Source organism: Myodes glareolus, chromosome 14 (genome assembly GCF_982192425.1).
Source record: "Myodes glareolus chromosome 14, mMyoGla1.1, whole genome shotgun sequence".
Classification (NCBI taxonomy): Eukaryota; Metazoa; Chordata; class Mammalia; order Rodentia; family Cricetidae; genus Myodes; species Myodes glareolus.
Genome location: NC_142039.1, coordinates 33,602,405 through 33,629,371, shown reverse-complemented (window position 1 = coordinate 33,629,371; position 26,967 = coordinate 33,602,405).

Here is a 26,967-nt window from a genome sequence, read left to right as displayed (position 1 = left end):
CCTGGCAGACAGTAGGGTTGAGTTATGCAGACTTGGAGGCCCAAGTCAAGATGTTTCAGGAGAGAAGAATACTAGGAGCTGGGATAGAGAAATGTGAAGCTGTGGAGGTAAGGCCTGCCTTGTATTGGAACCCACAAGATGTTGGAGATGCCAGAGCTGTGAGATATTTGTCAAGGGGAGCTGCATGCAGGCAGTAGAGTCAGGTCAAGAGAGAAAAGCATGTTACGGTCAGCAAGCCTAAAGGCACAAACCTGTCTCACCCACCTCAGGCTTGGAGCTAGAGAATTGGTATTTTTCCGCTGCAAAGTTTCAGTCTTGCTTTGGTTCAGTATTTCCTCACAATTTGAATTGTAATGTGTATTCTACGCTATTATATGTTGGAAAGACATTATTTGGCTTTCGATCTTACAGTGGAATGTAATTAAGAGACTGACTTAAGTCTCAAAAGAGATTTTAGATTTTAGATTATTAAGCAACTGTAAAAGATATTGGACTTATTACGTTTTATATTATGGTATGGTTGTGAGAATATGGGGCCTAGGTGATGGTTTGAAAGATAAGTATCTCAATGCTCTCAGGTATTTGAATATTTGGGGACTGGAGAGATGGCTCAGTGGTTAAGAGCCCTGCCTGTTCTTCTAGAGGACCCAGGTTCAATTCCCAGCACCCATGTGGCAGCTCACAACTGTGTGTAATTTCAGTTCCAGGGGACCTGACACCCACTGCAAAACACAAATGCACATAAAATAAAAAGAGTTGTGGCTTTGCTGGAGGAAGTGTTTCACTGGAGGTAGACTTTGAGAGTTTAAAGATGTATTATTTCTACTTTACTCTCTCTGTTTGATACTACAGTTCGGGAAGCGAGCTCTCAGCTTCCTGTTCCAGGTGCCATGCCTGCTGTTTGATAGCTTGCATGCTTCCTCACCACGACAGACTCACCTCTGGAACTGTAAGATCAAATACACTATTTCTGTAAGTTGACTTGGCCATAATGTTTTATCATAGCCATAGAAAAAACCTTAATAGACCCCAAAAAATGACTTCAGGGACCCGAGGGAGTATAGGAATCTGTATTTCTTACATGTTGAGGCAAATCATATGCAGTTGATGTATTGTTTCTCTTTTGATCTATTTCGTGGGCCGATGATTTTCTTACAACAGGGCAGTCTCTATCTGGTGACTCTGGAGCGTGACAGAAGAATTCCTTTCAATCTCGCATATGTGGATGCTAACTTTGAATATTTAGGTAAAGATTGGAGTTCTCATAAAAGTCAGGGAATTAGTCGGGAACCATTGGGGGATCTCAAATGAAGCGAGATAGAATTTAGGTGATATGAAGGGAAAAAAGGGAATCATGGGATAAAGAAGGTTATAACGGGTGAGACATGGGAGTCTGGTATAGTGGCATTTCATCAGTATTTTAATAAATAAAGACTGCCTAAAGATCTGAGAGTAAAACAGTCTTACTGGTCAGCCTTAGTTACATACCAGATTATGGTAACACACACCCTTAGTCCCAGTAGCCACACCAGTTGCCCTAGAAATCGGGTGGTGCATGATTTTAATCCCAGTGGTGTTGTAAGAAGAGGCTGCTTGTTTGTTCCTGACGACTCATGTAGTTTGCTCCCCGTTTTGTACTTGTCATTTGAGAAGGGAACTCTCAGCTTTCCACTTCAGCCACCAGGCCTGCTTCCCCATGCCGGTGATGAATTCTTAGATCTCTGGAACTGCACGCCCAGATAAACACACCATAAGGTGACTTGCTGTTAGTATTTTATCATAGCAATAGTAAAGTACTGGGAGTGAGCTATTACTATGACAGACATGACCATGCTTTCCTTTGTTTTGTTTTGTTTGTGTTTTATGGGAAATATTGAAGACCTGTAACTTTGGACTGGAAAAGCAGTTGGGCATTATAACCCGAGCTTAATGGGACATAGCAATTGTAGCCTGGAAGACGGCAGTGCTGAAAGCTATATGCACTGTGGAGGCTCAGGTCAAGAGTTTCAAAAAGGAGCAGTACTGATAGCTGAGCTGTTCATGTGATATCTTGTCAGAAAAAAAAATGTGGGTACCTTTTACCCATGCCCTAAGAATTTGCCTGAGGCTAAATTTAAAATTTATATTAAAAAAACTAATTTCCCAATGAAGGGAATTTCAAAATGGCTTAATATTGACTTTGTCCTGTGGTTGTTAGTAATCGCTCTTGTGCAGGTTGACAGTGGAAATGAGTACATGGGGCAGAATGAAATATAGATTGTGCACTTTGGAAGGGGAAAGAACGCTAACAAGCTTAATGGTACAGTTAAAGTTTGTGCTGAAAGAGAGATTGCAATTGTTATAGAAATTACTTCCATTAAGGAGATATCAGCTCTGCATCGGAGTAAAGAGAATGGTACCCACAGGGCAAGATCTGAGCCAGCTAACCTCACTTGTGAAAAGAAAAGGCATAAGGACTCTCTGCTCCTGGAAAACAACTGCAATTTAGACCCAAAAAGAGGAATATGGTATGTACTCACTCATAAGTGGATTCTAGCCATAGTTAAAGGTCTTTGAGCCTGTATTTCGTGATCTTAGAGAAACTAAATAAGAAGGTGAACCTGAAGAAAATCATATAGTTAACCTCCTGGATATTGGAAGTAGAAAAAATTGCCAGGCAAACTTGGATGAATGGGGGTGTGGGGGTTGGATGTAAGGGGAGATAGGTAGAGAGATGGGAGAAAGGGTGGATTCAGGAGAACTTGGGGGAATGGGATGGGTGGGATGGAGGAAGGATGGATATGGGAGCAAGAAAGTAAATATCTCAACTAAGGGAGCCGTTGTAGGGTTTGCAAGAGACTTGATCCTAGAGGGGTTCCCAGGTCCAAAGAGAGATCCCCAGATTTTTCCCTGGGCAGCAGAGGAGAGGGTGCCTGAACTGGCCTTGTCCCATAGCCATACTGATGAATATTTTGCATATCACCATAGAACCTTCATCTGGCGATGGATGGAGATAGAGACAGAGACCCACATTGGAGCACTGGACTTAGCTCCCTAGGTCCAAATGAGGAGCAGAAGGAGGGAGAACGTGAGCAAGGAAGTCAAGATCACGAGGGGTATGTCCACTCACTGAGACGGTGGGACTGATCTAATGGGAGCTCACCAAGGCCAGCTGGACCTGGAGTGATGGAGCATGTGATCAAAATGGACACTCTGAACGTGGCTGGCAATGAAGGCTGACTGAGAAGTCAAGGACAATGGCATTGGGATTTTATTCTACTGCATGGACTGACTCTGTGGGAGCCTGGTTTGTTTGGATGCTCACCTTTATAGACCTGTATGGAGGGGGGAGGACCTTGGACTTCCCACGGGGCAGGGAACCCTGACTGCTCTTAAGACTAGAGAGGGAGGAGGGGAGGGGAGGTGGGGACGGAAAGGGAAAAGGGAGGCGGGGAAGAGGTGGAAATTTTTAATAAATAAATTAATTAATTAAAAAAAGAAACTAAAAAGGAAAAGGAAAAGAACAACAGAAAACCTGCTCCTGACATGGTTAAAGAAGACCATTGGTTTATCCCTGGCTGGTAGATGAATTGTGCAATGTCATCCATGTGGCAAGAATTTAAAAGTAAAGGAGTTGGGACTTTTTCTCTATGGTTTTAGAGAGCCACTGAGGCCAGGGCATGTGTGGCAAAGGAGGCCCTGCATAAAGGGCATGAAAGAGCAAGAGTCGCTGAAGCAATGAAGCTATGAAAGTGAAGCCTGGATTGCAATGGAGCTTCCAATATATTGGAGATGCCAGAGCCCTGAGAACACCTGCCAAAGAAAGAGTCAGACAGGGAATGGAACCGGCCCAAGAGAGAGATGTATGTTGCAGGCAGCAAAATTGAAGGGATGGAGCCCTCTAAGCCCTTTGACATTAAATCTGGAGCTAGAGAATTTGACATTTGCTATGATGTGTTCTAGCCTTACTTTGGACCAGTGTTTTCTCACTGGGTCTCCACTCATCCCCTTTGGAATGGTGATGTATATTCTACTCCCTTATATAGTAAAGTATGTAATTTAATTTTTGATTTTTGTAAAGGGTATAGTTAAGAGATTGCCTTGAGTCTCAGAAGAGACTTTGGATTTTTATTTATTTATTTTAAAAAACAATCTTTTCTCATTTTCTACCAATCCCAGATCCCACTCTTTCTCCTCCTCCCCCTCCACCTTCCCTCCACTCTACTCTCATCCATTCCTCAGCGAGAATAAGTCAACAAAGTCTAGCATGTCACTTTGAGGTAGGACCAAGGCCTTCCCCACTATATCTAGGCTGAGCAATGTATCCCTCCAAAGAGAATGGATCCCAAAACGCTGTTGAAGCACTAGAAATAAATCCTAATCCCACTGCCAGTGGCCTCACAGACTACCCCGTCATACAACTGTCACCCACATTCAGAGGGCCTACTTTGGTCCTATGTTGCCCTCTTTCTTCCCCAACTGTCAGCCTGGAGTCTGGGAGTTCCCATGAGCTCAGAGAAGCTGTTTTGGTAGGTAACCCCATCATGGTCTTGACACCATTGCTCATATTATCATTCTTCCCTCTCTTTGACGGGACTTTGGTAGTTCAGCCCAGTGCTTTGTTGTGGATTTCTTCATCTACTTCCATCAGTAGCTGAATGAAGGTTCTATGGTAACAATTAAGGTAGTCATCAATCTGATTACAGGGAAAGACCAGTTCAGGCACCCTCTCTACTATTGCTTACTGTCTTAGGACTTAGCTAGAGTCATCCTTGTGGATTCTTGGGAATTTCCCCAGTGCCAGATTTCTCTCTAGCCCCATAATGCTTCTTACTATCAAGATATCTCTTTCCCTCTCTACCTCTCTGTCCTTCCCCTGTCTAGGATATCCAGTTCTTTCCTATTTTCCTCTCCCCTTCCCTTTTCCCTTCTTCTTCTCTTCCCCCCCCCCTTCTTCTCCTCCCACTCTATGCTCCCAATTTTCTCAGAAGGTTCTGTCTTTTTCCTTCCCAGGGAGATACATGTATGTTTCTCTTAGGGTTCTGGACACAAAGCAAAGGAAAACTAGCCTATAGCCTGTAGCCACGACCACAGAGAAGCTAGATAACAAGGAGACTTTGGATTTTTAAACAGTCATGAAACTGTAAAAGATTATGAAGAATTTTGAAGTTGGACCAAATGCATTTTGCGCTATGATATGTAGTCTGAATGAGAATGTCTTCCATAGTCTTAGACATTTGAATGCTTGGCCCCCAGTCAGTGGGAAGGTTTGAGGAGGTTTATAGAGAGTGTAGCCTTGCTGGAAGAAGTGTATCAGTGAGGCTATCTTTGAGATTTCAAAAGCCATAACGCACTAGTTTGCTCTCTGCTCCTTGCTTATGATTCAAGATGTGAACTTCCAGCTGCCATGATTGCTTTCCCATGATGCTAATGGAGTCATCCCTCTGGAAAACAATCCCAAATAAACTCTTCCTTCTATGAATTATCTTGGTCATGTGTTTTATCACAGCATCAGAAAAGCAACCAGTTCAGCTTTCTTTTGAGATACATGCTGCATGCAAACTGAGAGATCCAGGAAATTCTTTCTTGCCTTTGGATTCATGGTTATATCTGCCAGCAGTGCCGGGATCTGAAGGCAAGCAGTCAGAGGTAGCCCTAGTCCTAAATTTCATTCTACCACTTTACACGGACACTTGGCACTTCTTCTATAACAAAGACCGATGCAGAAACCATCTGCCCCTTCGTAGAGCACTGATGGCTTGCTAGACCAGCGGAGGCTTTGGTTAATTTGATAAACACCTCAAGAGTGAGAGAATTGTTTTGCCCAAGCAAAAACCGTTGTCTATTTGATTGTTGGCGGGAAGGGACAAGTTTAGAGAATCACTGTTCTATTTTGCATATTATTTTTATTTTTTAAATTTTACTTTTACCTAGGTTTTTAACACTATAAAAGAGCTCAAGGAAACATGCCCCCTTTTCTTCCCAACTGAGCATCAGAGTTGCATTCCTCTGTCAATTCTCTGTAAAGAATTTTCCAGGCAGGATAGTAACTAGTTATGTGCATATTGTATGGTTTTTCAAATTCCTGTTGAAATGTTGTGGAAATAAAGTTAGAGATGAAAGCTTCTATAGTACTGGAAATCAGAAACAGAGGCTGATGAAGTCCAAGAAGCCGGGAAGAATTTCCAATAATTTGCTCTTGGATGGGACTTGAGATAGGGAAACTGGATTAAGAAAGACATTAGGAAATGTCTGCCCCATGTTCCTGGCCTATCTATTTTCAAATTTTAGAGCCTTCCCCAATTAAATGATGAAACAAATCAGAAAGAAAATTCTGATTTGGTTTAGATTATTTTATCCAGACAAACTCTTATGTTGTCACTTCTGTTTTGATTTCCACTTAGGACATACTGTTTGAGTATATGATGGCCAGAAATGGTCCAAATGCAAATACATTGGATACTAACAATGATAAATGTACAAGAAAGAAAAACGGTGGCAAGAGCGCACAAGGAATTATAGCAAAAACTTTCATCTGTAAAATATCGCTAAATGAATTGCATTCATAAGTATAAATGGTTGTGCTGGGGAATCAGACCCCATTAGCTGAGCAGTGTTTCTGTACAGTTGGTCTTTAAAGGGCGCACCTTTATTCGGCCGTGTGCAAATAAAGCAATTCCCAGTTTTGGGTCAGAGAATATTCCATCTGTGTTCCTCTGATTCTTGTGGGGAACCAAGTGATTAGTCATTGCCTGTGCTGTAAATATTGGCAAGCTTCAATTTGGAGAACGCTCGGAGCATTTGAGCATGACGAAACAGGGGGGAAATACTACACAGGGCCAAGAGAAAAACTAAAGAAATGAATCATTAATGTCAAGGTATAGAAGATTTACTGTAGGAAAAGTTTGTCAGTGAACCACCTGCATATTCATTCATGTCCATGGGTGTGACAACTGAATGGTAAATATGCTAAAATTAAATCAGTGGAAGTGGGGGAGTAACGGTGGTACAAATACCAGAAGTAAATATTGAGCAAGGACTTACCACTGTAGTGAACGTTATTAGAAAATCAAATGTAAACATCAAAATAAAAGGAAAAGAAAAGTATAAACCATTTCACTGAACAAAGATAAGTGTAGGATTATTGTAAACTTCAGAAACATCCCCTATTCCCACAGAAGAAAAGGAAGAAAGGAGAGTCAATAGATTCATAATGCCCACTTCTCAATCCTATGATCTCCGACTGGCAAAGGTTCAAAACCTTTGTTTTCTTTCTGGAGAGAAATGCACACTGAAACATTTAAAAATTACATTTGAATTAATTAGTAGTTTAACTATAAACGTTACTTATTTCCAAATTATCCGATTCTTAAAGGTATAGAAAACAATCTTTTTTCAGAGTAAACAAACTAACAAAAATAAATTAAAAATAAAAGACCAAAAGGAATAAAAGGTAAAATAAAAAGCAACATGATAGATGAAATAATACCCATTATAAGTTGGTAAAGTATAGATTATATTCTGATATAGATTCATATGCAGGATATATAGTATAATAAATAGATATACATAAAATTTAGAAGTGTGATGAACTATTATGAACCAGAAGCACTTTGGGAGGCATGATTGAAACACATCCAAGCTATCAAGGCAGCTATTTATTCTAAAACCACAATCAAGTGAATGCTTTCCTTTTTCACCCAACTAATGAACAGCCTTTTAAAAATTAAAATATAACATCATTTTTTATATGCACCGTGTTTTGTTCCCCATAGATGAAGTATGTGGAATTACTTATGGGTGAGATATCTATTCTTTCCATGTATGGTGAACTGAAACCCATCTTTTATGGTTTTAATCAAGAATATGGTGGGTTCTAATAGTCCAGCCCACCATTTTATAGGCTCTCTTTTGATTATTAATTTAGTGAATTGTTCAAGATCAAACTTTGCTGCGGTGGCTAAAACTAAGCTCACATTAGAGCAATTTCATGGTTATTTGCATCTATGATGAAATTGCCCCAGATAACAAGTGTTATGTAAGTCAAAATGTCAGTCATCACTAATATTATTGTAGTGTGAAGTGAATTATGTGCTTAGTACCTCATCTACAGCACCGTCTGCCCTTATTCCTGTCCTAACTTGACTCTTAGGCTGAGTAGATTCTTACATGATCTGAATCTTACTGTGGCTTAAGTAGTTGTTTCATGTATGTGTGGAAGCATTTGTTACTATCTGTAACTGAATACAATTAATCGATTCTAATCAATAGTTTTTGAACTACATGTCGGTGACCTAAAGTATATCTCTTAAGTTGGACTATTTAAAAACATTTCTAAGGATCTTAAGGAGTGGAGTGATCCTTAGGCTTCCATTTTCTTGCAATGTCACTTTCATAATTAGGCTTGGCACTGTTGTCCAACGGAGACTGCTCGCTCCTTTCCCGATGCTCAGACCTGAATAATCACACAGAAACTATATTAATTACAACACTTCTTGACCTATTAGCTCAGGCTTCTTATTAACTAATTCTTACGTCTTAGATTAAACCCTTTCTATTTATCTGTGTGTCGGCACGAGACTGTGGCTTACTGGTAAGGATCTGGTGTCTCTTTCCTTCGTCAGCTACATGAAGTCTTTCTGACTCTGCCTACTCTTTCTCCCTATCTCTTCCAGCCTGGCTATATTCTACCCTGCTATAGGCCGAAGTAGCTTCTTTATTAACCAATGATAATAAAACATATTCATAGCATACAGAGGGGAATCCCATATTACCTAATACAATGTACTGACATTTAATGTGTGTTATTGAGATGTATATGGTTGATATTTACATTGATTTGTATCACATGTGACTTAGGGAAACAGTGAATGACATCTATCTTCCAATAATATAGATTGAATACTTATTATATGCTAGATATAGTCACTTACGTTATAGTTTAGTTATAAAGAGCTATAAGTTATTAAAAAATAGGCTTAAAGAGATTTTTATTGGTGACTATGAGAATTAAGAATGAGTTCTTACCAATAAGACTAATCTTAGCAGCATTTTGCCTCCACCTAACCAATATTGGCCCCTGAAAGGTTCATGGATCACATGGGTTAGGCCAACAATTGTACATGCATAGAAAGGACTGAAGTGTCATAGATTGTTTTTCACAACTGTTTTGTTTTGCTTGGGTCACACCAGTGTGTAGTGAAGAGACTAAAGAAATCGGGTATAAGAAAAACTGGCTAAGTCAGTGATAGCTTTGAGGGTCATAACTGACATTGGGGGATGTGCATATACTAACAATTACAAGGTGTTGCTTGAAACAAACGGTATCTAGCATTATATCTGTATAATAATAAATGTATATAAGTACAATGGTGGCCTGTGTATATATTGCTGAATATTTCTATACATGTACACATGTACATAGATTACATACATCATACATATATGTATATAATACTGAAAGATAAGAGGGATGAAGAGATCAAACTGGATGTTTAAGTAGAGTCACAAAGGGAAATAACATCTTAAACTGATGCCAAATAATCAAAACAAGGTAGCTATGGGAGGAAATGAAGGAAGGCATTCCAGGAAGAGGGAAACACGGTGTAAAAAGCCAAGTCAGGACATCATGATGTCCATAAATATTTGCCTACTGTCCTCTAATACATTTCCCAGTTTGGATACACTTCTAATGTTTGCACCTGTGAACTTACAACCAAAGGCTTGCAACTGCGGGCCTGCAGTTGTGGTTCATAGGGCCACTGGGCACTATGTATATATCTGTGAGGAAGGTGGCCAAGAAAGTTAATGAATCACAATTGAGGTTGGGATGAAACGGAGGATGTTTCATCAAAGACATTCAGATGTAGGCGGTGAGCATCTTTTGTAAGAAGCAAAGTCTATCTTGAAGGTGAAAAAGCCTTCAAAGTGACGTGGGGACAAAGCTGGGTGCAGTGAAGTTTGGAAGATTTGAAGTATTTAGATTACTAGAGCACAAAACAGCAAGAGAAACTGCGAAGAGAGTTTGTGCATTAGCTGTTCTTCATTCTTTAGATAAAGGAATTGAATCAAGTGTAGACAGAAGTTTCCATCCCCCCAGTCCTGCAGCTGTTCAGTCCCAAAGAAACACACAGAGGCTTATATTAATTATAAACTGCTTGGCCTATTAGCCCAGGCTTATTTTTAACTAGCTCTTACAATTTAAATTAACCCATAATTCTTGTTTATGTTTAGCCATGTGGCTTAGTACCTTTTCTCAGTGAGGCATTCTCATCTTGCTTCCTGTGTCTGGCTGGTGACTTTGTCTCTGTCTTTCCTTTTCCTAAATTTTTCTTAGTCTGGTAGCCCTGCCTAGTCTTCCTGCCTGGCTACTGGATAAACAGTGTTTTATTAAGCCAGTACAAGTGACAAATCTTTACAATGTACAAGAGCATTATCCCACAACAATCAAATCTAGATTTAGAAGGTGTGTCCTGTTCAGTGTGGAGAATGGAGAGGAGAGGAGGAGAGATATTCAGGAGATATAGAGCTGCTGATCTAGATCTAAGGTGAGGGCACCAGGAATGCATATCTATCCTCTCCTCCAGTGTTCTAGTTCTCTCTCTAAGCGGGGCTGTGGAGCACCATGAAGTAAGCCTCTCTTGTATGGCACATTCAGCTTCTGATGAAAAGCAATCTGTTCTGACAAATCAGGAGGCAGAAGCCTGTGTTTCTACTCTAGGTTTTTACCTGTGCTTCCTGCCTTTGCCGTGACCTTCAGCTCTGGATGTGTGGCCCCTTCTTCTAGGAACCAATCCCTGACTACATTTTTCAAGCATGTTTCCTAAGTCCCTTCTTTATACACCATCACACCACACTCCTTCTCTCATACCACCTGCCACAGTAATACCTTTCGGGCCATTATTACTGTTTAATGCAAGCTATTAGCTATTCAACACAGGAAATAGGTCTTACTTGTACATAGTGGGTATCCAACATGTTCCATTCTTCCTTGTTGTTTAGAAATTCTTAAGCACGAACCCTAATGATCCATCCTGTGACCAGATGCAGTTTTTTAAAATGATTTATTCTATTTTAAATTGTGCGTGATTGTGTGTCTGTGTGCAGTTATGCGCACGTTAGCACAGTGGCCCATCGAGGTCAGAGATGCTGGGTCCTCTGGAGCTGGAGTCACAGGGGGTTGTGAGCCACCCTATGGATGCTTGGACACGAACTCTCAGACCCTCTGCAATAGTAGTTTGCAATCTTAACTCTTCAGCCCTCTCTCCAGTCCCTGGATGCAGTTTTTAGTATCAGTTTGAAGGGGACCCTTGAGCCTTGGAAATACGCTGCTAGTTTCTGTTCACCTTTGAGAAGTCTGGAGGGCAGGAGAAGCTCTCCATCCCCCAACATAGTCTGAACCCCACTAACAGTGACTAGGTTCTGCCCTGCACTCAGCAAACAGATCAGCTATTTTGCTCCTCAATAATAGAACTTTCCATCCATTAGGAATGTTAAACTTCATGGAGAGGAAGCTTCTGGTCTACGGCTTCCTCATTCTCCTCCTCAAGTTCTACCTAAAGTGGAATTGCTAGAGTAATCAGGATGAATACTATCATGCTTAATAATAATCCAATAAAAATATAAATATGGCTGTCAGTCATTGTAATTACCTCTTGATCTGATGCTTCCGGAGAGGAAGGAGTGGATTATGCTCCCTTTGGAGGCAAATTAACCCTTTCTGGCTCCTCATTGCGATAAAGCTATAATTTTCTAAGTGCAATGCTTGCAGCAAAGCAGGTCAATTATAATCGAACACAGGTAATTTACTTGCTGTAGGATTAGTGCTCTTAGTTCCTTTTTTATGAGGAGTCAGACATCAAATGGAGACTATCTCTGAGGTAACCATGTCGTGCTCAACATTGTTGGAGTACAGTTCAGACTTGTTTGGGGTTCAGTATCACTTGTAAATGAGGGCTCGTTCTCTAGGACCGGATCCTTACTGCTGGCTTGCTGATGATCTGGAACCTGTGCTAGGGTCGTTGGCACAGGGCTGCCTGATGTGTTCTTTAAAGTCTTGTGCTGTCTTGGAGAGATGTAGGGTCCCATAGTACTTGTAGACTATAGCTTAGTGAATTTGTAGACATGACCTCGCCTATGTCTCCTCAGAGGCTGGCATAGCTATGTCATGGAAAACTGGTGCCAGGAATTCCACATGGTAGGAGAATGGCTGGGTTTGAGTCACAGGTCACTTGACAGACTACACATAAGAAAATATTTTCCAATAGTCATAGGTCATAAACTAGCATTTCTTGTTAGCATGATGGGACAAACCTCTAATTAGGGCTGAAGTGTGTTTGCCAGATGAAAAGTGGATGGAATTTATCAAAGCAGAACATAAAACTTACTAGAAAGTAGCAGTAGGTTTTGCTGGGGACCGCAAAGAAATGTTCGCATTTTCTTTTCTTTTAAAAAATTTAAATTTTTTTTCTTCTCTCATATAATGCACTCAAACCACAGCTTCTCCTCCCTCCATCGTCCAAGTCCCTCCTCCCCCAGATTTCTCCCACTTCCCTTTATCCCCCAGAAAAACAGCAGCAGGCTTCCCAGGGACCTAACAAGATACAATAAAACCAAGCACAAACTGCCACATCAAGACTGGGCGAGGCAATCCATTAGTAGGAAAAGGGTCTCAAAAATGGGCAAAAGAGTAAGAGACACCCCCCACCTTTCACTGCCAGGAGTCTGCCTAAAACACTAAGCCAACAACCATAACACATATGCAGAGGATATGGTATCGATCCAGACAGGCTCCACCATCGCTGCTTCTGCTTCTCCGAGCCCTCACGAGCCTTGCCTAGTTGATTCAGTGGACCATGCTTCCCTGGTGTCTTCAATCCCTCTGGTTCCCACAATTCTTTAGCCCAGATACCCATTTTCTTTTGGTTCGTACTAAGCAGCAGGAAGACCAGGTTGCAGTATGCAGTGACAGGAAGCAATGCTGCCCCAAGGCTTAAGTGTCACAGGGAAACAGAGGGAGGCAACTTTGGGCACACCCTCTTCTTGTATTGTAACAAGGCATTGCTGATGGTTCCTTGCTAAGGACCTTAAACCAAGGTTTAAAGGCGGTGAAGGGAAGAAGTAGACGCTGGAGCTCCATGCTCCCACTGACTGCATCTGTCAGGAACCCCCACAGCAGCCCCGGCCTCCATCTCTAAGGAGATGAACACAGATGCTAGGCCGGAAGGCATGCTTGTGTTAAAGCAAGTGCCAGTCTATCCTTATTTACAGACGACCTTCCTCCCAGGGCTCCTGACCGGCTTGCAGCCTTGTCCGAGCTAAGGAGTTTATTTCAGTTCCTGATTTGCACATCTAGTACATTCTGTGGGAATGTTGATCACATTGCTGACGGAGCCATTGAGTGACTCCTGAGAGTACTTGGGGCTCAAGGCTGTCCTCAGTGTCTGCAGTCATCCTGGAGGGCAGAGTCTCTGAGAAAATTAATCCAAATGAGGCAGGAAGATGATGGATGAAAGGTATCCAAACCTAAGACATCCTTCTGGGTTTCTTAGACTTTACTTTCTGGGACCTAAAAATGAGGCAGGCGGAGTCCCTTCCCTCAGCTCTGGGTTCTTTAATCTGCCAAAGTTCTTAGGTGCCCTGGAAATGTGTGGTAAGATGATGGACATCTTCATGTTCCTCCTCAGAGTGTGTGCCAGTGGGAGTAGAAGCTTTTCCCCACAGCAGATTCCTACACCTCTTCCTGGCACCCAGTCGGAATACAGTTGTCTCCAGTTTCCCTGGTAACTCTAGGTATCCTGGACCAAAAGAGGGAAGTTGTACTGGGCAATCTTAGGTCTCAGTTTGACTGTGGGTCCCCAGAGCTGGTGGAGGAACTGTCATATGCATCAGTTGACTGATTAAGAAGGTCCATTCTTTCAGTGTGGGGGGGCACAATCCACTTGGTGCAGGGCCGAGAGAGAACAGTAAGGCAGAGGAGCAGGAGATATGCTCTGCTGAAGTCAGATTCCATTCTCTGCACCCTTCAGAGCTCCAGTTTCTCTGGCCTTATGACTGAGGGTTTTTCTTCTTACTGTCCCCTGGGGTCTTCATGTCCAGTGCCTCAGACTGAGAGTCACATCATTGCTTTCCTTATTCTGAGGCCTTTGACCTTAAACAGCGCCTTGCCGTTGACTTCTTCGTTCTCTAGCCTGTTGTCAGCCCGTCATGAGACTTTCCGTAAGACACGAGGCAATTTCCATAGTAAGTACCTTCTCATTATCAAATATATCATATCACATCACATCAATCTGTCCTTCCATTGTCCACCCACACACCTATTTATATTCCGTCGTCTTGGGTTTTCAGGAGAACTCTGACTGCTACAGGAACTGGGATGTTAGGCAGTGAGTGACTTCCTAGAAAGCTTCTTAAAGGTCATAGACTCATCCAGGGAAATCCTTCCTCCCACCTCGGCTTTCTTTAAACTGCAAGTAGGAAATAAAAGCTGAACTAACAGCTGTCTTGAGTCATAAGATGAGGTTTAGTCTGAAAATCCGTGTGCTAGAAGTGTTCTGGGAGATCAGTCCACATGGTAGAGAAGGCTTGGGCCACAGGTTACTTGGCGAAAGATGACACACCTCTGAACACCACAAAAACAGCCTTTCCTACGAATTTTGCACAAAGGTAACATATATAAATGTCTGTCTTGTTTGAGTCATGGATTTAAAAGATGCATTGTTATCTATACTGTATAATATCTACTCTTTAGAGAAAGCTTGGTTGCCATTAACACCCCATTGAGACATTGTATCCATCTGATAACAATCAAGCTGGCCATTTGTTCCTGTTGGGAGCATTCGCTATGATTGTTATAACACAGGTTGGCCCCTTGCACCCCTCATTTTCTGTAAGACTCTTGGCCTTATTTATTTGTCATAAGCTTAATATTTTTGCTTCATGCAAACACCTCAATTGTTGCTAGAAAGCAGAATAAATTAAGCAACATGTATAAAATTGAAGAGCTAAATTAATATATTTGACAACGTTGATAAAAATTTCAAAAAATCTTGATTTACAAAATAGAACAAGTTAATAGAACTGGATTTAGTGTGTGTGGTAACTAGTCAATTGATAGTATGTCACCTGGGAGATTGGTCTTTACACACGACCGTTGGGTTATCTTTACAGTATTAATTAAGTTGGGAAGACCCTATGGGTGGTACTATTCCTTGGCTGTGATGTTGACTTATGGAAGCAGAGAAAGGGAGCCAAGCAGAAGAAACAAACTTTCATCACTCACTACTTCCTGATGGTGGTTACTGCCTTGTGCCTGCTCTTTCAAACTCTTGTTTCCTGATTTCCCCACTAATATGGACTGCAGACTTGAACTAGGAGCTAGAATAAACTCTTCCCTAAGTTGCTTTTTTCCGGAGTACTTTATCATAGCAACAGGGAAAAAAATTTCAAAGGCACATATCAAATGGCAAGAGCCGGGGGTAGGGGGAGGCTGAGTACTCTGGAAATTGTATGGCAATTGAGAATGATACTTTAAGAAGATACAGTGCCAGGTCTGGTTCCCTTTCCATTATTGTTAGGAGTCTTAGCTGGAGTCATTGTTGTGGATTTTTGGGAATTTTCTTAGTGCCAGGTTTCTCCGTAATCCCATAGTGGCTCGCTCTATCAAGATCTCTTTCATTGCTCTCCCATTCCATCCTTCTACTCCCTCAACCATCCTGGCTCTCCCCTGTGATCAGATTGGTGACTACCTCAATTATCATCATAGACCCTTCATTCATCTACTGACTGAACCAGATGCAGAGATCCACAATCAAGCCCCAGGCCCGAGCTCTGGGAATCCAACTGAAGAGAGGGAGGAGGGAATATATGAGCTAGGGAGGTCAAGATCATGATGGAGAAATCTACAGAGACAACTGACCCAAGCTCGTGGAAACTCAGAATCTCTAGACCGACAGCTGTGGAGTCTCCATGGAACTGAACTAAGCCCTCCATATGTGGGAGACAGTGGTGAAGCTTGGACTATCTGTGAGTCACCTGACAGTAGGACCGGGATCTATCCCTGGTGTATGAGCTAGCTTATTGGAGCCCATCCCTATGATGGGATGCCATGCTCAGCCTTTATGCAGGGGGAAGGGACTTGGTCCAGCCCCAATTTAATGTGCCAGACTTTGTTGACTTCCCATGGGAATTGGGAGGAGTGGGTAGAGAGGTGGGCTGGGGGGTATGCAGGGAGGGGTCAGAAAGAGGGGTGAGGAAGAACTGTGGATGAAATAGAAAATGAAATTAAAAAATAAATTAAAATAATGAAAAGAAGAAGATGTAGTGCCGTCATGGCTGAAACAGCGATGCTGCAGAGCTGCCAGTGTAGCGCCTAGGATGCTCTGTGGCACTGTGAACGAATGTCAGAGGAGGTCCTCCCTTCAGTGATGGCGCATCTGTGAACGGCTGTCAGAAGAGGTCCTGCCCTTCAGTGATGGTACAGGCATAATGGAAGCTCCTTTGAGGCAGAGAAGCAAAAAAATATTTTTCCCTCCAGAATGTAAGAGGAATAAACCTTTTCTCCTCAGTTAATCTATTTTTCTCTCTGTATATGTGTAAAAATCTGAGACACCTAGAGTATGTAGCGGCTTTGTAAGCAAGTCCTCTACAAATCACACTATTCTAAGAGTCAGTGTTTTCTTAACTAGGCAGCAAGAAGAACGAGTGTAATTCAAACCTGGGCTGAATATATTTGTACTGCAAGGAGGAGTCAGTGTGGCTGAAGCAGCTCAGAAAACAAGATCAGAGATGGAAAGTAAGATTCTGAGCCATTTCTAGAGAGGGGGGAGGCGTTCTCTGAGGCGTTAATGACATGGTCCAGGATATGAAACTTGAAGTGCAAATGTGTGTCCTGTCAGGTAAGAGAAAGCGAGAGTGAGTCTGGCTAGGCTGGAGTGTCTGGGTAAATGACAAGGCTGTAATTGTTGAGCACAGTCAAGCCAGGCATCTGCTAGCCAGGAACTGGGGGAGCAGATGAGGGAAGTATACTGGGGCCCAGAGGAGGTTTCTGAGCCAATGAGTTGTCTTCTGAGATGATTACTCTTCCAACATTCCCCAGTGCACAGTACAGGACACAGTTATGGGGAAACGAGTTAGAAATGGAATGTAAGGATTAGTTCTTGAGGGCCGGCAGTCGGCTTGGGGGGAGTCTTCGGGTAGGCCGAGAAATGGGCAGCTGCTCATGTCGCACCCTTCCATATGGTTTAACATTTAATTGGGAGGAAGAAAAGGGTAGTTATTCCTGGAAAAAAATTATATGTTTTAAAGTTAAAAATGCGAAATTTGTTAGATTTGCAATACAAAATGCAAATGCCCTTAATGAAAATTATGAATATTTTAGAATTAGTGCGCAGATGTATTTATAGCATTGTACCTAAGAAACATTTGAAGTTTCATTTTTGACTCTGGTGGGGTCAATGATTTCCGTATGAATTTAGAGAACATAACACATTCATGTTAAAGACTGCCATAAAGAATAGTAGACAAAGAAAGGGAAATGAGGAAGCACAGACTTTTTTTGAAAACATGAGCATGAGAGGGATCCTTGTAACCATCAGATGAGTATAACCAGAGTAGAAAGTCACAGGAAATGAGCAAAAGTGGGGCCTGCAAGTTTACAGGTAAGACCTCCACTGATTACGTGATTTAACTCTTGCAGGCAGAGGGAAAGGCATAATGATTACCTTGGCTGTCTGTATTCCCTCAGCTTTCTCCACAATTTTCCTTTTCTGCTGGATACTGGTTTCAGGTTGGTGCCTACATCTCCAGGTTTGGTATCTACCTACCAGACAGGGAGAAGGAATTAAAAGTAGAGGGAAGAGTTGCCAAAATTACAAATAAACACACAAGACACTTCATTGATTTGAATTTAAAATTATATCCAAATAAATTTGGCAATCTTAGTTGAGAACTGAAGGCAAAGACCTGATAAGTCCTGGTACCATGTCCACATGTCCAGGCCTTCACCAAGCAGCCTGAAGTCCCTAACCAGGATTTCCAGTTCATATAACTTCAAGTAGAGTAGAGTCACGTGACAATCTCTGAATACGAGGAAGTCTGAGGAGGTGTATATTTTTATTTATTTATTTATATAGCATTTTATTTTATTTTTTATGTGTATGAGTGTTTTGCCTGCATATATTTATATCTGTGCACTACTTATGTGCCTGATGCAAACAGAGGCTAGACAAGGGTGTTAGATCCCCGGGAGCTGAAGTTACAGATGGTTTTGAGCCACCATGTGGGATCTGGGTATCAAATCAAGTCCTCTGCAAGAGCAGTCATTACTTTCAACTCCATTTCCAGAGTGGACAATTTTAACTGAACTCATGAAGGAAGGATACTAGGAAAGCAACAAGTAGGATTTTAAGAGGTTACAGACTGAGTTCAGGGGCAGAAAAACGTCATAGTTTCATAATGAAAGCCCATGTGTCCTAGGTCTAGCCACCATTCTAACTGTGCAGATCGTTATAGCATGCCTGCCAGACTAGTCAACAATGCTTTGTAGATGATCGTACCTGCTCTAAAGCTTAGTTATTAACATTTTCTTATAGAAACTGAGGCTCACATGCATATGACAGAAACAGAACCAGTCTGGTCCACTATTACACGTGTTTGGGTGATATATACACGTGTGATATCAGAACAGTAAGAGCTGACAGGATCCTACTTGTAGGCATGCAAGGGTCCTCAGTTTCTCTGGCCACACAACGTGAGAAATTTTACAATTTGGAACTCATGCTTTCTTAAAACAGAGTGAGCAAGTTCTCAGTGCCTAAAGCTTGCAAGTTTCTGAGATAAACAAGGTATGGGCCATGCCTCAAAAATAAAAGACTAACTAGCCTTTCTTTAAAAAATGTATTTAAAAATATTATACATCTATACAATGTATCTTGATCATATATACCCCTTACTCTCCTCTCTTCTAAATTCTCCCAGTGACCTTTATCACTTCTAATTCACAAATACATCTATCTATCTATCTATCTATCTATCTATCTATCTATCTATCTATCCACAAAGAGTATAATTCATGCCGCTTATATGTACATGGGTATGGGACTATCTACTGGGCCACTGGAACCTACCAGTGACACTCTTCTAAGGAAAGCTTTCCCCCTCCAGCACCAACTGCAAATAGACTCAGACTGGGGGCTGGGGAGCTTGTCACATCCCCTACTCCCTGGGATAGATTTCTTCACTTGTTTGATCTCGCACAGGACTCGTGTAGATGACCAGAACCACAGAAGCTTTGAATTTATATGTGCGACAGAAATGCCATGCCCAAAGAGGACATCTTTCCTCCCTGTCTTGTACTTCTTACATCCTTCCTGTCCCCTCTTTCTAATGGTTCCATGAGCCTTGAGTAGGGAATGGGGTGATATAGATGTTTCACCTATGGCTGAACCCACACAGTTGCTTAGTCTCAGTAATGAGCCTCTGCATTGACTGATGCCCGTGGAACAAGAAGCTACCCTGACCAAGTTTTGGAGCAGCACATATCTATGGATAAAATTAATAACTATTTACCAAGAGCATTAGGCTATGTTTATCAGTTATCTTTTTATTGCTATGATAAAACACCATGACCAAGGCAATTATAGAAGGAAGGTTTTATTTGGGCTTGTGGTTCCAGAGGGGTAGAAGTCCAGCACCATCATGGCAGCAGACTGGTGCAGATGTGCAGATAGCTGAAAGCTCGTATCTCTAGCCACAAGCACAAAGCAGAGAGAAGGAGAGATAGATATAGATATGGATGGATAGATAGATAGACGAGAGAGAGAGAGAGAGAGAGAGAGAAAGAGAGAGAGAGAGAGAGAACACTGTGAATGGCATTGGTATCAGAAATGTTAAGCCTTGCTTCCTGTGATGTGTCTTCTCTAGCAAGGCTACCCATGTCCACACCTCCACAAACAGTATCATCATTGGGGTCAAGTGTTCAAATGCATGTCCCTATAGGGACAATCTTATCCAAACTACTACGTTACATAACAAAATTTCCAGTGCTAGGCATGGAAAATATCTCTTAGAGTTATTGGTTAGAAAATTTAGGTAGACCACAAAATAAATATAGGCTATACCTATTGTCTTTGATTGTTTCCCAGAACTTGAAGGTAAGACCCTATTGTGAAAACACTATGCTACAGACAAATGACTTGAGTAATCAAGCCAGAAAAGGCATGAAAGAGTCCTCCCTGAGGACCGGCTCTCATTGTATCTGGTGATGCTATGCAAGGGCCAAGGGAGAACAGTAATCAATAGTTCTGCTTATCTGTAAAACCAATAAACCACAACAATGACACATAATGGGGTGTAATTATAGCAATTATATGTTGGGGGCAACCAATAGCAGTCTAAGTGAAGTTAAAGCCTGTTCAAAAGCAACAAACTCATACCCAGTACTGTAAATCTAACCAATCACCCATGACTAGTGAGGTCACAGATCTAAGAGGAGAATCTATTACCGCCACTTTCCTAAACCAGTATAATTCCTAACTTTACTTGAAACACTTGTTCTTATACCCACAACTGAGTAGAGCCCTCATCTCTCATCAAAGAAGCTTCTTTTGACAACACATGGAGATCCTTACAGACATCTCCAACTGGTTAAAAGGCAGAGGACACTGGTCATGTGCCGTCTACCCTGAATGGATATGTCTACAACACAACTATTACACGTTAGCCCCAGGAAAATCATGGGAAGATTGGAAGAGCCAGAGGACCAGGAAGTAAGCTGTGAGATAGTGTCTTCTATATATGACATGTACATATACATACATATGTCATAGCAATCTGAAAGAAGAGATCCTAAGTTTGAGTGAGTGATGTATAAGGAGGGACAGGGGAAGAGTTGAAGAGGGGAGAGAGGTAAAGATGATGTAAATACAGTAATGATGTATGAAATTCTCCGAAGACCTTTTGACATCATGACTATTAGAAAATATTTTTCACTATGTTCTCCCCTGTGGCCTATGACTTTCCTAACCATAGGCTTTGAACACGCTTACAACATCAGGCATGACTCCCATCCCATGAATTTGGCCTAAAATCCAATCAAAAATGGAGTTGTTAGTGAGCTCCGTAAATAGTCTTGCCACTATCACACTGGTGCTTACAGCTTGACTGACAGGTAGGTATTGTAGAGTGCTTCGTAAGACCTCATGACACCTGCATAGCACCCCTCAGTGCTACCTTTATTATCCCCTTGGCCTTAGTCCCAATCTATGCTGGGAAGATAGAGGCCGGGAGGAGAGATGACTCCAGTCGACAAGTATCCTTGTATACACATGTTGCATCTTTGTGAAAGAAATCGGTGCATCTAGGGAAAACACACTGTTCTAAAAGATGGCGTTCTTTCCATTGCCACCGGAGTTTTCCCTGACTTTGTGGGTTTGACTTGCCTTGTGTGTCCCACAATCATTCTCCTCATCAGCAAAACTCTGACGCTGAATTTTTCAGTTTCTTCCAATTCTCAAATTTTAAACTCAGATTGTATTGGCAAGGAGTCATCTATGACTGAGAATTTGTGAATATAGATTATCGTAATCTAGCTTATTGATAACTATTAAGAAAAAAGGTGAATTTAGTTTAAAGTTTTTCTTTTAAAGCTAATGATCTATGAAAAGCCACAACAATATTTTAGTGGGTTTGGATGAATTGGAAACTGATTCAAAGCCAGCATGAGATAACCAAGTTCTTAGAGCTCTAGCTAACCACAGACATTGGACGTGTCAAATGTAATCATGTGAAGTATTTATTTTATATTTATATCCCTTTTGCCTTCAGAAATAAATATTTTAGGCTTTTGTTATAAAGTTTCTTTTGCCTAGGATCTGTGGGACAACATAAATGGATAGGTTTTGATCTCTGGGAATTTATTTGGTAAATGAACTAAGATTAGTAAAGATGCCAATACAGGAAAATAGAAATACATATAACATTGCAAAAGATATTTAATGGATGGTTCACATGTATTTATACTGAGGTGTGAACACAACCCACATTTTTCTTGTTTTCAAATGCTGACATGCCCAGGCAGAGTGTCAGTGTTTTTCCTACTGACAAGTCCAAGCATAACATCATTTTTGGCCCTCAAGCTACAATTTCATTGCTTCCTAAATGCAGAAGTGGTACAAAATATTTCTGTCAAGTTGTGTTCAGAATTTTAGTACTGAAATATGGGCTTAATTAAGAATGGAAGCGATCAGCATTGACTGAAATTATAGGAGTCCCTTCACAGAAGCAGGGCTTAGATTTAGAGAGTGTTAAACCTGGATGGGACTTCAGAAACAATGGAGTGGAACGGGTGTTCATACAGGCCAGGGAGATGAATCGGCATGCCTCAGCAAAATCCTTAGGCATACAGAGACAATGCAGCAGACAGGCTCTGGCTCTCCCTGCAGACTTTGCTCTCTATGCAGAGGTGCCAGCTCCAGACTGGGCTGCCTTTCATCACCAGGATTTGGTTACTTGAGTCCATCGCCCTCCTAGGAAGCGGAGTGAAAGGAACCCAATCTTCTTCTTGCTCACATGTAATCATAACATATAACAGCATGTGTTAGAGTTCCAAATGGGTGTGTTCAGAAGATTAGAAAGTAGAAATAAGCAGTACCAGGATCTTGGGGAAGGGCTAAGAAGGCAAAGGTGGACGGATGGTCACTGTAGGCAGTGCTAATTGGAGAGAGGAGCCATGGAGGGGCTTCCCTGGAGGGGAGCTGGGAATGGATCACCAAGGAAAGGTAGAGCGACGGATTAGCATAAGGTGGGCCAATACCTGTTACTGGTCTTGGCTTTAGGACCCAGTTGCTTTTCCACGAAATGAGTACAATGAGAGTGTCCCTGCAAAAGAAGATTATTGGTATGATGTTTGTTTGACAGATGAACATGATAAAAATCACCATCATAATTTAGGAGAATATAGCTAAAATTAAAACTGTCTGAAAATAAAGTTTAGAGAAACCTGGTGCGGTACTTGGAATGAGATGCTGTAAAATGTGAGACTCTGAAGATGCCACAGGCACTGAATGAGGACTAATTCCTTTTTCAAGAATGAATCAAGTGTCACGAAGAGAATGGTACAAATAACAGGCAGTGTAGCAAGCAGCAGTCAAATGTTAGGCTTCTTTATGTGCTTAACAGTGCCAACTTACATCACACCCCTTAGCGGCCTGGGCAGGCCATATAAGTCATTGACTACTCTTTGAATTTGTTCCTCGAAGGTTGTGTGTTGTAAAGTTAGTCCTCAGTGCAGTAATGTTGGACCAGTTAAGAGACATTGGAACATTAGGAGGTAATTGAGAGTCAGGTATGGTGGTGAGAACCAGGTGTTGTGGTATATGCCTGTAACACAGCACTTGGAGGCTAATTACCAAGAGTGTGAAGCTAACCTGGCCTACACAGCAAGTGCCTGGCCATCAAAGGCTACCTAACAAGACTCTGTTTCAGCTTAATGAAAGGGCAGCCCAAGGTGTGACCAAGTCACCAAGTGTCTTATGGCGTGAATGGAGTAATGTCATTACTGTTAGATTGGGTTTGCTATCACAAGAATTGATTTATAATTGCTAGACATTTCTTATGAAAGCAAGTTGGGACCTTCCTTCTCTCTTCTGCTCTTCTGCCTCTGCCTCCTGTCTTCCACCATGAGACAATCCAGCAAGAAGACCCTTGCCAGGTGCTGACACCTTGATATTATATTTTCCAGTTTCCCAAATTGTGAAAAATGACATCTCTGTTTTATAAATTACCTAGTCAAGGTTATTCTATTGTAGCAACAAAAAACAGACCAGGACACCAGGGGAGGAGGAACGACACAGCACAATTGGGATGCTGAGGCAAATCCTAGGATGAGAGAATGAAGGACAAAGTAGTCTCCTAAGGAAATAAGTTCTGAGAAGCCAGTGTGCCTGGACTAGCATTCAGCTTCTGCCATTCAGTTTCTGGTACTCATTTACCAAATCCACATGGGCCTTTTCAAAACAGTTGCTCCCAGAATCAAGTGTGTCAAAGAACTTGTAGCCTTCCTTTACCATATGGCCTCCGAGTACATGGTCCAAAGCCTTGTGTGGTGAGACCCAGCAGTTTTCAGTCCTACATTCCCTGGCTGGATCTGATGCAGGTGAACCTGGCAAGGTCCTCTGTGGAATACAGGTACGTCCACTCTATTCTAGGGTGGATTGAACTGTGTCTCCTAAAAGATACACTCAACTTTAGCCCTGTGAACATTTTAAACTAGCGTTAATGCATACAATAAACCTGAGGTCATGTGATTCTGGTCAGTCTCTGTCTAATGACTCATATCCCTGTAAGGTGCTATGAGGGACACACAGAGAAAACAGCCATGGGAAGATGGGGGCAGAGACTGCATGATAATTCTACAAGACAATGCTCCCAGCCATGATGTTCATGTCACTACTGTATCAGTTGCCATATCTTTTCAGGCTAGCCATTGCTTTAGCTTAAAGGTTTCAAAGTGGACATACTTAATGCTTACTTTTCTCTCCAGGTAGCATGCAGGGTACCTTCGAGCACTATGGAAGCTAGCCAGTAGAGATGAAGTTTCCAGTTCAATACCTGAAATTTCTCTAATTTTCTAACTCAAATATATGGTGTTTTCAGCATTGGGGTTTTAATGTCAAATTCTGGAGGGTACTCAGAAGCCTTGACAATAGCCTATAGTCACTCTTGAAATAACTACTGGATCAAGACTTTGCAACTTTTGGCTCTTTCATACGACGGGACTTTTTCAAAGTGTGATGATTATGAGCTACAAGGGTGTTTGGAGTGATAGTAAGGAGGGAGAAGAAGAGGGCATATTTTGGTGAAAGTACATTTGCCCTGGTGAGGGGAAAGAGCTTAGGGTCTGTTTTTGAGGCCATGAATGTGTCTTAGAATACCACTAGCAACAGACATGGAAAAATCCACGCCATTCTCCCTCTCAGTGAGATGCTAGGGCAGACGTGTTCATGTATGACAGCAAAACGAGGACAGGGGCTCTGTCTACTTGAGCAGAGTGACTTGAACATGTCATGCCATAGGCACACAGCAATGTAGTGGAGGAACCACAGGAAGCAATAGCAAGGACATTGGTAGTGTGTGCCAGTTGACCCATGCCCACCAAGCAGAGGCTGCAGCATCAGATCAAAGTGTGTGGCAAAGTACTATGGCTCAAAGACTTCTTCAGGGCCTCAGGATTCTAGTTACTTACTTTAGAGAAGGTTTAGACTGAGGCACAGAGTATAGATGCGGTTGGTGCATGAGAGAGCCAGACAATGCCATGCTAGTGAATCTTTCTCTGCTTATAATGGGCTGACTCAGGCCCGTTTCAATTTATACTCTGACTTTCTAACTTCTCATTCTTCAGAATACGACTGTATTTGTGTGAAGTCGGAATGCTTAGAAAGAAATTTTAGGCAAAATGAAGTACTAATACTGACAGGCCCTACTCACACCAATGTCTTTAAAAAGAGGAAGTTTAGTCCCCTGGACAGACGCCATACACACTGTGCACAGAAAATGGACTTTGGGAGGGCATTGATGTGGTGGCCATCTGCTAGGGAGACTTTGGGAGGAACCAAACCTGAAGATGCCTCAATCTGGGACTTCTACCCTCCAGTGCTGAGAACATTAAACTATTCAAAGTGTGTTATTGTGCCATTGTGAGCCTTCCAAACTAGTGCTCTCTTTCTTTCCATTAATATGTAAAGATTAACAATAATTTTTTAAAATTTTAGTTTCATAGATGTATATTTGAACTATTTGCCCTCCCTCTAGTTTCTCCTCTGTTCCCTCCCCTTACTTTCTATCAAATTTATGCCCTCTTTTTCTTTAATTGTTGTTGTTATACACACAGTGTATAAATATATAAAGACAATTCTTTATATATTTATATATATATAAAGTGCTGAGTTCTTTTAGTATTACTGGAATGCATGTGTTTTTAGAGCTGACCACTTGCTATTGCCCAGCCAGGTAGGAGGCTTGTCTCTGGGGAAGACTGCCTCCCCTACTCTCCGCCATTGTTAAATATGTGTCGTTCTTCATTGAGAGCTGAGGTCTTGTGAGATCTTCCTTATCCACTTTAGGATGGTAACTGATGTTGTCATTATTCTGGTCTTGTTTAGGTAACACCATTGTTGAGAGCTCACTGGTGCAGCCTCTCTGTTATAGACAGAGACAATCTTGTAGCCCCCTTTCTCATCCCCTGGCTCTTAGAATCCTTTTGCTGAGTATTTTTTTTGTTTTTGTTTTTATTCGTTTGCTTGTTTGTTTTCCCCCAGAAGATATGTCCCTCAAAAGTGTGGGGTTAATTTCCTCTTTCCTTTCAGGCAGTGAGGGGAGCTGCGGTTTTTTTTTTTTCACAGCTCTAAACCTTCTGCAATTCAAAAGTCAAGCCCAGTAGAGAGCCTCTAGAGATACTAAGTGTCAAGGAACTTGAAAATAACATTACTCACAGTCGGGAGCTAGAAGGCAGGCAGTTCAGGAGGACCTTCAGGGAAACACATCTCTTTCATTCTTTAAGTTTCATCCTCAGTTGATGTCAGGAAGAGGCAGCTCCTACTGTCCCCTCTCAGAATCAGTCACAATTATGACCTGGGAAGAGACTCTCTACTTTGATCTGGCTCCAAGAACTCAGAAACCCTCTCTTCAGTTGCGTTCATCAAAACTGTAAAGAGACATAGGCTGTCTCCATCTCAGAGTGAGAAAACGGAGCGGAGCTCTGCAGCTGGAGATTTCAAAGCCCGGCCTGGAGTGCGGAAGTTAGTGGAGAAAGGAGAGAAGAGAGTGGGGCAACAGGAGACGCCCCTGTCAGGGAGTCCAGGGGGTCACTGCAGTACCAAAGAGGTGTCAGTTCCTTGGGGTTCCTCAAGTCTATCTCATCAAAATGTAAGGGGGTGTGAGGTTACTCACAAGATCTCATTCTCTATTCGTGGGAAATATCACTGGTGTGGTTTC